The following is a 6,000-nucleotide window of genomic DNA, read 5'->3' on the forward strand; positions in this document are numbered from 1 at the left end:
TTGCCCACAAAAATCTAAGGCCTAAGCTTGTACCTAAATCAAATCTGAGGCCTGGGTTTAAAAACTGATGAGGGTTTTCTTTCTCTGATAAACTAGTTTCTGACTTAGAAACCAATAATCTCAATCATGCTCTTGAACCTCAAGAACTTTGATGCATGGTTATTAAGCACCATCTAGCTGATTAGCATGGTGTTTACTAAAAAATGAACTAAACTCGGATATGATTAAGCTTTCAAACTTTGATATCAGCAATTCATCATTGAGAAATGAAGAAGAACAATATGGCTAAATGATCAACACAAACATTGCAAAACATGTAGAGTAAGGGAAACAAAATTAATTAACTAGAGAAGTAAACAAACTAGTTTTTGGGCCTGCATCAAGATGTTGATGTTTACAAAGAGAAATTCTACCATATGACCAAATTGCGTGTGACCTCAACCATAAATAATAGTACAAAAATTTCTGAAACCAATCAAGCCTCAATCACGAAATTGTCAAAGAAAATCCATAATTAAAGAAACCCCGATTGAGAATTTGAATTTCAGGGTTGTTTGAGAGCTCTGGGTATTTCAATGGAGGTACGATAACCCTATTTTTGATCTGTTGATCTCTGCTGCTGTGGTTTGAAGGTTTTGAAACCATTTTGTTGATGCTCCTTTTGGGAGGGTCAACTTAGGAAAGAAATGTGTAGGAAGGTGGTATCTTCAGCAGGGAAGAAGGTGAGGACCTTTGGTAATCGAATGACCTGCAGAACATAAGAGGAAGAAGCAGTCGTCAAGCTTCGGACACAGGTGTGGTGCCTGCCGAAGACTCTCCGATGCTTAAGTCAGCTATTTATGGTAATTTTGGAAGAGTAACAGTAAAGGTGAGAAAATAGTTACCCATTTCATCTTGGGTACTGTTCCCTATTTATAGGGAGGTGAAAATGAAAGGCTTGCACAAAGTTTTGATGTGGGACTTTGTGCAAGCCACTGTGGTGGTGACACGTGTCCCTGGAGGCTAGGTTCGGCAGTCGGGAGCTTTGGCAGGTGTTGGTCGCCTTGGAAGAGTGTCTTCCTTCGGCAGGGAAGAATGAGTGACTTCCTTTGACAGGGAAGAAGGCTTGTCTTCCATGGTGCTAGTTATTTTGGTGCTAGATATGCTCGGTTGATTATGGTGTAAACAGTAGTCCCCCAAGTTCACGGTCAAGAAGCAACTTCTGGGTTGGGAACTTGTAAGATTTTGTATAATTATGATCGAGCATTCCCAATTTAGTAGGAGCCGTAGGGCATTCCCTAGTCCCCCAAGTTGTCAAGCTAGAAGTTGTGTCAAGCTTTAAGAGTATGGCCTAGGTGTTAGGCTGAGCGAGAGTCATATAGTGGCTGAGGCTGTAGTACAGGTCTTACCATATGGCATGGAGCTGGGATAATTTATGAAGGTTATGTGTGGGCTGATCCTTGTCTGCCTTCACCATATTGACGTACACCTCGCCAAAGGCCTACAAAACAATGTATTGTTAGTACAAGAACAACAAGCATAGCAAGATGAAATCATTACAAACACAACTTACATAAGCAGACGTCAGGATCGTCTTCTGCGCCCGCTCTGCGAAGAAAGAAGTCGGCGTCCTCGCCAGGGTCTCGGGGTCACTCTTCACGCCTTCCAGGAAGACGTTGACCAACAGCACCTGTTGCATTCCTAAGAGGACACAAATTAATGTGCAAACAACCAATTAAAAATACCCGCAAGTGCACGAATCTATTGAAGTATAGATTATGTAAGTACGGGGTCGATCCCACGAAGAACTTGTCGGCTTCCTATAAGTTCTAATTTGAGTACGTAAAGAACACTTAATTGACACACCACAAATGCACAAATGCAAAATGGAAACTAAAAATGAGTAAAGAAGTGTAAAAGAAATGAAACAACACAAGAAAACTAAACAAAAACACAAACAGCATTTTCTATCACCCTTTTATCACCCATTTATCACCTATGAACAGTGCTAAAGCGACCGGTCGTCAGGTAAAAGCGACCGGTCGTTTTTGGGCAGATTCGAAACTCAAAATTTGACTTGAAAAGCGACCGGTCGTCAGGTAAAAGCGACCGGTCGTTTTTGGGCAGATTCGTTTTCTCTGTTTTTCAGTTTCGACCTCTGTCCAGTGTTTTGCCTATAACTTTCCAACCGTACGTCCAAAATTCACGTTCTTTATACGGTTGGATTCAGCACAGAAAATGGAAGAACACAACGCGGACCAAAAGTCCAAAATAATTACAGAAAGAAATAAAATTCAGTAACAAAGACACGTAACGTGTCAAACACGCAACTCACACACACATTGGGGGGGGTTTTGATTTGGTTCAAGTGATCTATTTCTATTGCATGTAAGTAAATGGACTTCGAATTTAAATAAGAATGGAAGAGATGAATTATCAAGATGTGAAATCAAAATGTAACAAACACTAGGGTTTCGGAATCCACCCTAAACAATTCTACCCAAGTTCATGAATACTCAAGTAATGAACTCTAAACGTGTTGATGAAGATGTTCGCAATCAAGACCATGGGTCGTGGCTCAAGACGCATTGATTCTCTCTAATATACGTAAAGTGCATGGTTCGTGCTACAATACTTGTGCCCTCCTCATAACCGAACCTAGGTATGGTTCGTACTTTGATTCAATTACAAGGAGAACCCATTAAGTTCAAAGAGAATATGAACATCACAAGAATCCTAATAGCATGGTGTTTACATTAGGTATTCAAGAAACCAATTCACATGGATGATTCTTACTTCATCCATTTATTGCTTAGGATAACATGAGGATACACATAATCCCAACAATCTCAAGAAGCATGCTTTCAGAGGTGATCAATCAAAGAAGAACATACATCAAGGATAGATTAATTTGGTGAATTGGAATTCATCAACAATATCTAGAAATTCATACACTCAAGCATCAAAACAAAAAGGTAATCATGTTTAGGGCTTCAACCTAAGCCCTAGCTATGGAGTTTAGTTCCTCATAATCATTTCAAACACAAATTCAAAATGAAATTAGAAAGAGTTTACAGATTTTCAGAAAATGATGAAAGCTTCAAGATCATCAATGGTGGAAGTCTTCTTCTCCACTTTTCTTGACTGCACCTTGGCTTTCTCCTAGCTCCAAGCTCCAAAATCTGCTCTCAATTGTGTAGAATGGTGGAATACCCTCTCTCCCGTTGCAAAAAACTCCCCCAAATCTGATTGCAATCCCTTTTGACTTCTCTCTCTCCTCCTTTCCAGCTTTTCTTTTAGTATAAAACTTATTCTTTCTCTAAAGCTATTGCCCATTGTCCCCTTGCAAATGATGAAACCTTGTTTTAAGGTATAATCCAAGGCTCCAATTGACTCAGGAAATGCCACTCAAATGCAATCCATTGTTACCAAAAGGTGTGGTAACAAGTAGAAATAAAATGCTATTAAGTGGGGGTGAAAACTGGGCCAAAACAAACATCCAGAGCCAGCGTCAATTGTCCGATCAGCTGGATAGGCTACACTTGCCCAATGGAGCTCAAATTTGGATATGTTGTAGTTAACATCCATTGGAACAAGTCTTATGAAGATCATCACCTCATCCAAGGACCGGAACATGCTGATCCAAGGCCACGAAGTTGACCTACGAAAATGAACAAAAACAGAATTTATATCAAATAATGCACTTTTAGCTCATTTTCATACAAACCAAGGTAAAACCTATTAAAACACAAAAAAGAAGTAAAAAGCTATAAAATGTCAAGAACTAACTCAAAATAGTGGGTGAATAACATGAAAAATCATGTGTAAAAATGAACCGAACAGCACCTCATGCCGATGCATGGCAAGGTTTACTTCCTTCTTCTGACGGCGCAACCCGCCGAAGTCAACCTTCTCCATTCCTTCTGCAAAGACCTCCTCCATGCCGAAGGGAAGCTTCGACGGTGCCTGCAAATCAAAGGGAGGAAGTCTCAGCCTTGTCCCCATCACGTCCTGGTGGGCCTCCTCTAGAGCTCTTCTCTTCACTGCCAAAGCTTCGGCGATGAGCCCTTCATCATCATCTCGAGGGCGCTTCTCCGCAGCGTGCCCAGCTCCCTCCTTCTCACCTCTTTTTGGCCGCGACCCTTTCTCCCTTTTCTCCTTCAGCCGCCTCTGCTTCTCGGCTTCGTCAATGTTCACGACCACCTTTGTCATTCCCTTTATCACACCTGCCACTGCACATCAAAAGGCTAAGTTAGTCATAGCTACAAAAAAAAGAATTAGAAAACAAACAACATAGGTGACCCAAGTACTTACTTCCTTGCAAAAGTCTGGACTCAAACAGATTTTTCTAGGTGACTAAGTTGTGGTACTCACGTTCGGTCTCTGACAAGAGTGACCTCACCCTCTCAACTTCGTCCTCTTGCTCCTCGGAAATTGGCCCCCACTTCACCGAACCTGCAGCAAAGGTTACATACTACTCAGCCATTTACACTTGCACAAGCAACAATGGAAAACCAAGAGTAAACACAACAAAACAACAATTAGTCTTAAAGGATGGGGCCAAGGACCTATACGCTGGAAGTGGGTAGGAATGTGTTTGGCAACGGTCTTCCCTGGTGGACACTCCCAATCACCATAAGCCAAGCACCACCTGTTCCTCCAGGACTTCTGAGTAGAAGGCATATGACCAATAAAATAACCCCTCTCTTTTGCCTTTCGGCAATTGGCTTGTACCCAGCCAAAACTTCCCTGTTGCTTCGAAATTGAGTACAAGTACATGAACTGCTCAAATGTTGGCTCCCTCAACCCAACCAACCACCAATCAATGTAAACCCCATGAAGAAGAATCCAAAAGTTGGGATTATATTGCCCCGGCGCATACCCCAGATTGGCCAACATCATTTGCACCCAAGGATGAAACGGTAGTCTGAAGCCATGCTGGTACATATCCGTAAAAATCAACACAGCGCCCTCCGGAGGATATCTAATCACATCCGCTGCAGTGGGTAACCTCAAGTCTACATAGGGTGGAACACAATAATCTGTCTGAAGCTCGGCCAACTTTACTTATGTAAGTGTATTCCGTTTCGCCAAAGGGACACCAACCCGTATGTCCACTCCCTCTGAAGCTGAAGCCACGGCTACGCCCACGGACCCCAATGGTGATGCCTGATTACTCGAGCCCACTTCTGGTGTATGAGGCAAGGCTAGAACCCGATTAGCTATGGCCTCTAACTCTTTGTAATTCATCTGCATCTCCCTATATGCAGCTGACCCAGAGTCTATTGATGGCTCACCCCTCTCACCCTCATGCACTACCATCCTACTCTCTATAAAACCTTCTACCACACCCTCTGTTTGGGAACTCTAACGTTCAGAACACACATTAAGGCTTGGCTCTGACTGGGAACTCTCAGGTTCGGTATCTTCCCCACCAAAGGCAGAGGGGTCATGACTTTCTCTACCTGAACTTTCAGACATCTACAATATACAGAAACAAGGAAAAAGAACTAATGCACATGCTAGAAGGATCGAAACATACATTCAACAAGGTCATATCAATGTTCAAGATGTTCATCAAGTTCATGCTCGTATTCAAGGTGTTCATCCTACTCTTCACCATGTTCATACAAACAAAGACATTTCAATTCGGAAATTCAAGAGCAATGAGGATTAACCTTGTTTGCACCACCACGAACAAGACGCCGGAAATCACCTTGGCCCCAGCACCACCACTTAATATCTTTTCGGAAATCTCCTTTTCTCCTCTTTACTTTTTCGAAATTTTTCTCTCAAGTCTCAAGTGTGAAGCCTTCTCCACCCCAAGCTCCTATTTATACAGCCTCAAGGGTACCCACGCCTCGGTTCACGAGAAAACCCTAGCACCCTTTCAATTTCCTTCTCAAATTCCTTGTACTTGCTCCACAATTTGAAATTCAAATTTCAACCCCCAAAAAAAAAAACACCGGATGAAGCAAATTGAAAGGACCTTGCCGAACGGCAAGGCCCGTGCAGAAAGAA

This window comes from Prunus avium, chromosome 3 (genome assembly GCF_965620075.1).
Source record: "Prunus avium chromosome 3, drPruAviu1.hap1.1, whole genome shotgun sequence".
NCBI lineage: Eukaryota > Viridiplantae > Streptophyta > Magnoliopsida > Rosales > Rosaceae > Prunus > Prunus avium.